The sequence below is a fragment of the Poecilia mexicana genome, unplaced genomic scaffold (genome assembly GCF_051168715.1).
Source record: "Poecilia mexicana isolate PSO_F unplaced genomic scaffold, ASM5116871v1 scaffold_14, whole genome shotgun sequence".
Classification (NCBI taxonomy): Eukaryota; Metazoa; Chordata; class Actinopteri; order Cyprinodontiformes; family Poeciliidae; genus Poecilia; species Poecilia mexicana.
In genome coordinates, this window is record NW_028263383.1 from 26,013,053 (window position 1) to 26,023,819 (window position 10,767).

Consider the following 10,767-nt stretch of genomic DNA (forward strand, 5'->3'; position numbering starts at 1 on the left):
CAGCCCCATGATCCTCTCTGCAGATCTAATTGTATGTTGCAGTATGGATGTGTCCTGTTCTGTAGATAAGCCACAAGACAGACTAACTCTCTTTGAGTTGCAGTAGGAAGTACATGTAACACTCGCTATGTGTTTACAGTTAATAAATTTGTAATAAGACCAGAGCTAGGTTCGGCTACAGGAGTAGTGAGAAGTGTAGTTTGAATTAATGACCACAGACCAAAGAAAGTTAAGTTAAAACAGCCGGCTTATTATTAGTTTAAAGAACAATAAAAGAATAAACAACAACAATGTTACACAATTAACACACAATGACACAAATTCAAAAAAAGAAAAATAGTTTCCAGTTCCTTTCAGAGTATTTTATAAATCTAAATTAAGGATACTATTTATTTTACCTAGGTTATAGTTCTATTTAGGTTCTAGTTAATACTATTTAGTTCTATTTAAGTTCTAGTTAATACTATTTATCTATTTTAATTTACAGTTTGTTTTAATCTGTTTAATCTGTTTTTAATTCTTTGGTGTTTCCCTTAAGGAGTTAAAAGAGAAAAAAAAAAAAAACAATAACAGCAAAACGACAACACAGCAGAACAATTCAGAAAGGACAGATCAACTGTGCTTCAGATTGATGTCTTGTTTCTTCCGATGATCCAACAGTTAATTCTGTTTCAGTGACCCACTGCTAATACGCATGACAACATGGGCAGGTCATACCAAGTTGCAGGGTTGGCAATGTCCAGCAGAAGGCGTAGCTCCTACTTGATGGTCTTTAGCTCCAGGGTTGGCTCGCCATCTCGTTCTCCTTAGGAAGATCCAATTCAGCGATGATCCGAGACTCTTTAGGAAGATCCGATTCAGTGATGATCCGAGACTCTTTAGGAAGATCCAATTCAGCGATGATCCGAGACTCCTTAGTCCAAATCCCAGCCGAACGAAAACAAAACAAAACAACAACAAAAAAAAAAGCCTGTTGCCAACAAAGAGCGACAGTTAGCAACAGTTAGCTCCTCTGCTGATAAGCCGTTGAATTTCTGTTGACAAGAGCAGCTGTTAGCTTCAGCGGATCAGCTGTTACTCCTGTTGACTTTCAGTTGGCTTGCTGTTAGCACCAAGAGCAACAGCCAACGCCTCCGCTGATCAGCCTCTGCTTCAGCTTTCCATTTAAGTTAAATAAATGTTTAACAAATACATTATCTTAAAAAAAAAAGAAAACAAAAGAAACAAAATACACTTTCAACTCACCAAGTCCAGTTCCACAACACAAAAAATGATCCCGAACGCAGTCAGGGTGAGAGAAAAAAATATGCGAAAAGCTCCTTCTCCAGAAATAAAAAACAAACTCGTCTTAGACAGCAAATCAGCTACGAGTGGTCAATTTCTCTTATCTGTCTTTTCTTTTCAGCACAATCCCGTTTGCTTCTGCGCTCTCTGCTTGCTTTACGCTCTCTGCTTGCTTTCTCTCACGTCAGAGAACGTAGCAACCCGATTGGCTGAAACTAGTCACGTGGGTTACACATAAATGCGACCCTTCAGAATAAGAGAATAACAATTTTAAGATCGATTAATTCCCTATTTATTTTCCTATTTATTTCTTTCCTATTTATCTAATTTACTATTATTTTTATGAAGAGGCTATTTTAACCTGGGTTACACCCTCCCCACTTAAATCTATGCAAGTCCCTTTGCATACTATCCAAGTTAAACTAACTGGATCTCAGGGATTTCAATAGAACTTGTGACAGCTTCACTTAAACTTTGGAACAGGGATTGAACTACACTGATAAGAGGGTTCCCTAATTTCGGGTAGGTTAAGAATTTTGGTTTTGTTTTCTGTCGAGAAGGTCTTTTAGCAGCTTGCTCTGTCTCAGGGTCATGTCCTTTGTCCTCATTGGTCATAGGTTCAATCTCATTCACTTCAGTCTGAGTCATTTCCACAGCATTAGCTTGACTAAGGTCTGAAGCATTGTCCATCTCATCAAGGTGAGTTTCCGGTAACCTGACTATTTTAGGTTCAGATACACTCAGTGTTTCCACCGAGTTGTCCATTTCAGGTAAGTTGTCCATTTTCTTTATATTGTTGTCCGCTGGAACATCATCAGGTAATGTATTATGTTCTGGGACATGAGTATGGTCTGATTTAGGCTGCTCAACAACAGGTTTCAGATAAGTTTTAGAAGGAAAGACAACCTTGTATTCCTCAACCACTCTAGAAATTTCTTGCAGAGGGCCGGGAGTGTTATACAAAGGATAGTTGTCTTCCTCCTCTGAGTTGCACTCAATTTCAGGTTCATCATGATCAGTGGTGTGGTATTGGCGTGTGTTTGGGCGGCTGGGTTTCTCCCAGACCACAGCAGGATTTTCAGGGACAGCTGGCAAGAACCCGCAAGGTAACAAAAGGTCTCTGTGGAGAGTTCTGATCGGACCATCCTGGTTCTCAGGTTTAACTGTATATACAGGTAAGTTGTCCTTTTGATTTACAACTACATGGACAACGGATTCCCACCTGTCTGATAACTTGTGTTTACCCCTAATCCTAACATTCCTTACCAACACACGATCACCAACATTCAAGACAGATTCGGTTACATGTCGGTCATATCTGATTTTGTTCCGTTCAGCCACTTTAGCAGCATTTTTACTAGCCAGTTGGTAACTCTCTTGAAGGTGAGATTTTAGAGCTTGGACATACTGCGAGTGGGACTGTTGCTGGCGATGACTCAAAGTAACATTAAAAGCAAGGTCTATGGGTAATCTAGGCTGCCTACCAAACATTAACTCGTATGGTGTAAACCCAGTACTTTCATGTTTGGTACAGTTGTACGCATGTACAAGGGGCTTCACAAAGTCACGCCAATGTTTTTTGTTCTCATCGCTGAGTGTACCTAGCATATTTAATAAGGTTCTATTAAACCTCTCTACTGGGTTTCCCCTGGGGTGGTAGGGTGATGTTCTGACTTTCTGTATTCCGGCTAGGTTACATAGCTCTTTAATAGTTTTTGATTCAAAGTCTGCACCTTGATCGCTGTGCAATTTTTCTGGGAAGCCATAGTGGATGATAAAGTTTTCCCACAGGGCTTTGGCTACAGTACGAGCCTTTTGATTCGGTGTAGGAATTGCTACAGCATACTTTGTAAAGAAATCAGTGATAACAAGGACATCTTTAGTATTGCTGCGATCTGGTTCGATTGTCAAAAAGTCAATGCACAGTAACTCGAGAGGTCTGGTTACTTGAATGTTTACTAGAGGCGCTGCCTTCTCTGGCAGGGTCTTTCTGCAAACACACCGGCTACAGGTTTTGATTTTTTGATCAATATCTGAGGCCATTTTTGGCCAGAAAAATCTGGTTCGGATCAAATCAAGGGTTCGGTCAAAGCCAAGATGACCCATGTCATCATGGAGGCTTTTCAACACAATAGATCTGAGGCTTTCAGGGAGAATAAGTTGATACTGGATTTCTTCACCTACTTGCCTTTTTCTGTACAAAATCCCATTCTGCAGCTCAAGTTTGTTCAGCTCACGCAGAAAGATGGAAAGTTGTGGAATTTCTTTTCGCACCACAGGAGATGGTGTTTCACCTGTTTCCAGCTGATGTATGATTTCATTGATAGCAGGATCGCTTCTTTGACTTTGACTCAATTCTTCTTCTGACATGCTTGGGATGACAGGAAAGACGCTGCACTGATCAAAACTGTCAGGGACCGCGTTAGCAGTCATAGACAGAGATGTTACAAGGGGACAGGTAAGATCATAAAGATCTGCATCAAAAGACTGAAATACTAGATGTTTTTCACAGATTGCATTTACAGCATGAGAAGGGACATGAGTGAAAGGATCTGTGCCAGGTAAGTGATGTTGTACAAATTGGCGGATTCGCTCCTGTTCCTTGAGGGAGACAAGATCATTTACTGGTTCAGGATGTGGACGGCGAGACAAACCATCTGCATCCGTATTCTGTTTTCCAGCTCTATACCGGAGCTGAAACTCAAATGACGATAAAGCAGATAACCAGCGATAACTTGTTGCATCTAACTTAGCGGTGGTTAAAATATAAGTTAGAGGATTGCTGTCAGTTATCACTGTGAAAGGATTGCCATACAAGTAGTCACAAAACTTTTCTGTTACCGCCCACTTGAGGGCAAGAAATTCAAGTTTGTGAGCAGGGTACCGGCTTTCGCTTCTTGATAAGCCTCTGCTCGCATATGCAATAACACGCATCTCTCCCTCTTGCTCCTGATACAGAGCTGCCCCTAGTCCAGTCGTACTGGCATCTGTATGTAACACATACTGCAACTTGGGATCGGCAAAGCCCAACACCGGAGCAGTAGTTAGTTTGTGTATTATTGTTTCAAATGCTCGTTGACAGCTCTCTGTCCATCTCTCCCCAAAAGGAGATTTTGGCTGAAAATACTGGTCACGGTTTAGCCGAAAGCTACTTTTCTTCCGCAGAGGGGGATATCCTGCAGTTAAGTTAGTAAGGGGTTTAACGATTTTAGAGAAATCTTTAATAAACCGTCTATAATACCCTGCAAAACCTAGGAAGGAACGGAGTTCTTTTAGGTTTGTAGGACTTGGCCAAGTTGTTAAAGCAGCAACCTTTTCAGGGTCTGTTTCAACACCGCGCTGAGAGACTATGTGCCCCAAATACCTCACAGATGTCTGGAAAAACTTACACTTCTCAAGTGATAGTTTTAGACCATATTCTTGGAGACGATTGAGCACATTGAGAAGACGTGTTTCATGTTGTTCAAGGGTTTCTGAAAAAACTATAAGGTCGTCCAAAAAGACCAAGACTTCCTTAAGGTTTATATCGCCCATACACCTCTCCATCAGCCGTTGAAACGTGCTGGGAGCATTAGTTACACCCTGCGGCATACGGTTGAACTCGAAAAATCCCAGTGGGCACACAAAAGCTGTCTTGTGCTTATCTGCCTCCTCAACTTCCACCTGGTAATAACCACTTTTGAGGTCCAGGACCGAAAACCATTTCGACCCACTAAGGGCTGAAAAAGTTTCTTCCAGGTTAGGAAGTGCATAAGCATCTTTGATTGTGTTCTGGTTTAGCTTTCGATAATCGACGCAAAGTCGTACATCTCCATTTTTCTTCCTTACTACCACAATGGGTGAGGAAAAAGCTGACTCAGATTCACGGATTACCCCTGCCTCTAACAGTTCCTGCAAATGACGTCGTACAGCATCGACGTCTTGCGGTCGTATTGGGCGAGGCCTGTGTTTAAAAGAGGTCTGATCGCTCAGTTTGATCTGGTGCTTTACTTTATTAGTACATCCAAAATCAGTATCATGCTGCGCAAAAACCTCTGGCATAGCATTCAACTTCTGCATAATTCGCTCTTTCCATTCAGCAGGGACTGGGGAATCTGCAAAGTTTAAATTAAGCTCAGCAGGCTGTGGACTAGAAATTTGGTTTGAGTCATCAGAGATATGAAAATGGGACAAAATCTCCTGCATAGCATGAATTTCAGCAATGACGCTGTTTCTAGGAATTGCTATGTCATGTTTACTTTCATTTCGCAGGACCACAGGAAGTTTTTGCGATCGGTTCTCAGGAAGGGTTAGTAAACAGTTAGTGACCAAAACACCACCTGGTAAGGAAGATGTATTGGGGGACTCAACTACAATCCACTTATCTGGAGTGTCAACATTCACATGAACTGACCCCTCCAAGACTTTACTTTGGCCTGCAGAAATGATTTCAGGCTCATTTCCTGACAGTCTGACAAGACCAAGATTGCTGGTCTCTTTCTGCCTGTGTCTCTTTTGTAACACGCTCAGCACCACTCTGTAATTATAAGGAAGGGTACTGGAATCTGTGTTAGTGAGAGAAAAACTTTCAAAGAGAAGATCAAGAGTATTAGTACCAATCAAGAGAGAAGATTGGACATTGGAGCGCGTGTTGGGAACAACCAACGCAAGAGAAGACACGATAAATTCATGTCCAAAACTGTTTTTTGGAAATGTGATATCAATACAAATATAGCCTGAATATGGAATATTCTGACCATTTGCGGCTTCAACTTCAAGAAGGTCGTGTATGGAATGGATCTCTAAATGTGAGAGATAGCTGTCATAAAACGACTGTGATACGGTTGTCACTTGTGAGCCGGTGTCAAGAAGGCAATTACAAGCCTGTCCATTAATTAGCACCTCAGCAGTGTATTTGGCTCCAACTAGGCCTTTGGGTAACTTCACTTTGGCTGATTTGTTGTGATGGAACCGTTTTCTGTTTTTTCTTGAATGCTTAGTGGGACTGGTTTCGCTAACAGCACTCATTTGTCCCGCAATGAGAGCCTCCTCTAGTTTAAAGACTGTGTTTGTTTGTTCTGTTCGTCCCAAAGTAACTGCTTTGCTTTTAACTGCTTCCTCTTATCAGCTACAAGGGACGGATTTGATTCATTGGAGCAAGCTGAAACAATATGGCCATCTTCGCCACATCGAAAGCAATACCAAGGCTTCGGTCTACTCTTTACAGTTTGGACTGTCGTGGTTTGTTCAGGTGTTCTAGGCTTAGTTTGTGTCTTAGCTTTAGGTGCACTAGCATTTTTCTTAATGGAATTTGGTGTTTTTAGTTTAGTCAAATGACTTTGCAGCTCAGTAATTTGTGCTTTTAGTTCTGCGATCAGATCACTTTGGGGAACCACAGGTTGAACTACCTTTTGGGGTTTCAATCTTGTCAGCTGACTCTGCATCTGGGTTATCTGGGTTTGCATCTCAGTGAGACTGTCTTGCACTGTGGGTTCAAAAAGGTCAGAAGTTGCAGTAATAGTGTGGGAGGCTACTTTTGGTCTAGTAGCCGCAAAGTGTTTTTTCATTCTACTCTCTTTTGCACTATGTTTGTCTTCTTCAATTCTCAACTGCAACAGCAGCTCAGTGAATGAAGGGGGGTCATTTCTTTTTCTTTCAAGCTGGAGCTCTGCTAGTAAGGCATTGTCCCAACATCCACGGCAGAACTGACGCAGAAGGTGTCGGTCTGCTTCAGTGGGGACTGCTCCGCCTCTGCTCAAAGCTTTAGAGAGGACTGTCTGCAAGCGATGAAGGTAATGTGATGCTTTTTCACCAGGGTCTTGGAAGGTGTTAAGAAATTTGGCAAAAAGCTCATCACCATCTTCTACTGTGCCAAAAGCTGAATTTAACAGTTCAAGATAAGCTGATGGTAATGCTGTAGGGCCCAAGGGTTTTACTACATTGGATGCAGGTGGCATCAGACTGTCTAAAATCTTTCTTGAGCATTGCAAGACAGATACATCTGGATCCTTAAGTATGAGCTCAACACTGTTGCGCCATGTATCAAAATCAGCCTCGTGACTAGGACAAGGTAATTTGCCTGAAAACTGCCTCAGACGAAAAGAGGCACTCACCTGTGAGAATGGGGCTTCACTTCGTACTATATGCTCTACAATTACTTTTTGCACCTCAGGGTGAGTGACAAGGTTCTGTGATAAGTTGGAGGCTAGATTGAGTCGAGGTTGATTAACTGAGTCAGAGTCAGAGCTGCTTAGAGTAGTTTTAGACTGCTCTACATTTTTACTTTGAAAAGGTTGGTAATTTTCTTGGTTTGGTCTGGCAACTGGGTTCATTAAGTCACTTTGTGTTTCGAGAGTAAAACTCTCAGTTTCAGGTGTCTCAGAGCTGCCTGTGATTGATTGAGAGCATTTGGACAGATGCTCATGCAGGACAGCTTCAAAAGATTTTCCACCTAATTTAGCAATTTCTTGCAACTCACAGAAAAAACGGTGGGTGGCTCTGTCTGTGACATCAGACACGTACTCACTGGACAGGGCTCTGATTTGATGAGAGACTTTGGTTGAGCTCTCAAACATGTAAGGGAGTAGGGGTTCAAGTGCTGTCAAGGCAGTTCCACTCTCATACTCTACAATGGCATTTTGGTGGTAAGAGGACTGCGAGTCATCTATTTTTAGGATTCTCTTTATCTTCCCATACCTGTTCAGGAAATCTAAGACATCCTCGTCAGCCTCCGTATCGGCAATACCGCTGACAATGACAGAGTTTGGGACCTTAACGTTTTCTCTGTTGACTATTTCCATATTTTCTATTCTTGCTGAACTTGGCTTTTTTTTTTTTTATTATAATTATTATTGCTTTTGATCAGGGTCAGAAATAAATTTTATGCTTCTATTTCCTACTCCTTGGCTGGCTCGCCACTTTCGCCAGCCAAGGAGTGGCTCGCTATGTGTTTACAGTTAATAAATTTGTAATAAGACCAGAGCTAGGTTCGGCTACAGGAGTAGTGAGAAGTGTAGTTTGAATTAATGACCACAGACCAAAGAAAGTTAAGTTAAAACAGCCGGCTTATTATTAGTTTAAAGAACAATAAAAGAATAAACAACAACAATGTTACACAATTAACACACAATGACACAAATTCAAAAAAAGAAAAATAGTTTCCAGTTCCTTTCAGAGTATTTTATAAATCTAAATTAAGGATACTATTTATTTTACCTAGGTTATAGTTCTATTTAGGTTCTAGTTAATACTATTTAGTTCTATTTAAGTTCTAGTTAATACTATTTATCTATTTTAATTTACAGTTTGTTTTAATCTGTTTAATCTGTTTTTAATTCTTTGGTGTTTCCCTTAAGGAGTTAAAAGAGAAAAAAAAAAAAAACAATAACAGCAAAACGACAACACAGCAGAACAATTCAGAAAGGACAGATCAACTGTGCTTCAGATTGATGTCTTGTTTCTTCCGATGATCCAACAGTTAATTCTGTTTCAGTGACCCACTGCTAATACGCATGACAACATGGGCAGGTCATACCAAGTTGCAGGGTTGGCAATGTCCAGCAGAAGGCGTAGCTCCTACTTGATGGTCTTTAGCTCCAGGGTTGGCTCGCCATCTCGTTCTCCTTAGGAAGATCCAATTCAGCGATGATCCGAGACTCTTTAGGAAGATCCGATTCAGTGATGATCCGAGACTCTTTAGGAAGATCCAATTCAGCGATGATCCGAGACTCCTTAGTCCAAATCCCAGCCGAACGAAAACAAAACAAAACAACAACAAAAAAAAAAGCCTGTTGCCAACAAAGAGCGACAGTTAGCAACAGTTAGCTCCTCTGCTGATAAGCCGTTGAATTTCTGTTGACAAGAGCAGCTGTTAGCTTCAGCGGATCAGCTGTTACTCCTGTTGACTTTCAGTTGGCTTGCTGTTAGCACCAAGAGCAACAGCCAACGCCTCCGCTGATCAGCCTCTGCTTCAGCTTTCCATTTAAGTTAAATAAATGTTTAACAAATACATTATCTTAAAAAAAAAAGAAAACAAAAGAAACAAAATACACTTTCAACTCACCAAGTCCAGTTCCACAACACAAAAAATGATCCCGAACGCAGTCAGGGTGAGAGAAAAAAATATGCGAAAAGCTCCTTCTCCAGAAATAAAAAACAAACTCGTCTTAGACAGCAAATCAGCTACGAGTGGTCAATTTCTCTTATCTGTCTTTTCTTTTCAGCACAATCCCGTTTGCTTCTGCGCTCTCTGCTTGCTTTACGCTCTCTGCTTGCTTTCTCTCACGTCAGAGAACGTAGCAACCCGATTGGCTGAAACTAGTCACGTGGGTTACACATAAATGCGACCCTTCAGAATAAGAGAATAACAATTTTAAGATCGATTAATTCCCTATTTATTTTCCTATTTATTTCTTTCCTATTTATCTAATTTACTATTATTTTTATGAAGAGGCTATTTTAACCTGGGTTACACCCAGTCTAAATGAACAATGTCTAGAAGTAAAGATATTGTTCTTGCAATGTCCTTGGTGAGGACAGTGGTACGACGTCATGTTGGTAGTAGGAACCTTCTGCGGTAGTCCACCGTCGTCTCCGAAGTTTGAGCGGTCTTCATCTACGAACTTCAGCAGATTGACAGATCGGTCCAGCGAGGTGAGGTCATTTGCATTCAGAGAGAAGAGGAGTACAGAACGAACTCACCGCCAGGGGCCGTGGGTGCTGATGGCCGTTGCTTGGTAGAGGACGCTCGTTCAAGCTCCTCCAACCTGCAGCAGAGTTGTTAGGTGAGAAACTAACTTCTCTAAGCTCCACTGATCTCCGTGGTCATTTTGTTCCAGGACTTCTTGGACATGGTTCACTTGCTTCCTCAGATCTGACGCTAATCGTGGTTTACTGATGTTGTACGTGCAAAAGGTCTCGGTCCGGACACACATTCCGACAAAAAAATGATGTGTGATGTCACAGTTTCAGTAAGCTTATCCAAGTATCTGGATAAAGTAAAAACAAAAAACCAACAGGTTGTATACGAACTGTGCAGTATGTGTCTTCTAAGACTGTAATAATGGTCCAGTGTCTCTGGTGGGACTCGTCACATGCTTGGTTTGTACTTTGGAGGTTCCCTGGCAAAGAACAATAAAGAGAGAGTAGGTGTTTGTTTGTTTCTCCTCGTGTCTTTATCTGTTGTTCTTCAGCTTCTAAAGCCCCGGCTCGAGGCGGGCTGTAAACACTGACCAGAACAATCGAGAAACCCTCCCTCAAGCAAATAAAAGATTTACAATTCATAAAACAATGACCCCGGGCGAGGACTGCATATCTCCTGTAACACCGGTACAGAAGAAAACCGACTTTTATGTCTACAAAAGGAGATTTCACCTCCTCTTCATTTATCTGAGAGTCTGCTTCAGTCGGCAAGTCCAGAATCACAACAGCGCTGTCTACAATGTGCCCACCAAGCCAGCTTGGGGTGAAGCGGAGGGCAGCAGATCCACATAAGCCTGAGTTTCT

General features: G+C 41.6%; 2 long non-coding RNA genes across 2 annotated transcripts; both read right to left on the minus strand.

Moving 5' to 3' along the window:
* Positions 1 to 229: 229 nt before the first annotated feature.
* On the minus strand, positions 230 to 8,179 carry LOC148155611 (uncharacterized). The gene is made up of 2 exons (XR_015765258.1): positions 1,246 to 8,179; positions 230 to 970 (listed from the first exon to the last, which is right to left on the minus strand). It is a non-coding gene; the product is annotated as an uncharacterized LOC148155611 (long non-coding RNA).
* A 130-nt stretch (positions 8,180 to 8,309) lies between these two features.
* On the minus strand, positions 8,310 to 9,732 carry LOC148155612 (uncharacterized). The gene is made up of 2 exons (XR_015765259.1): positions 9,326 to 9,732; positions 8,310 to 9,050 (listed from the first exon to the last, which is right to left on the minus strand). It is a non-coding gene; the product is annotated as an uncharacterized LOC148155612 (long non-coding RNA).
* Between the last annotated feature and the right edge of the window lie 1,035 nt (positions 9,733 to 10,767).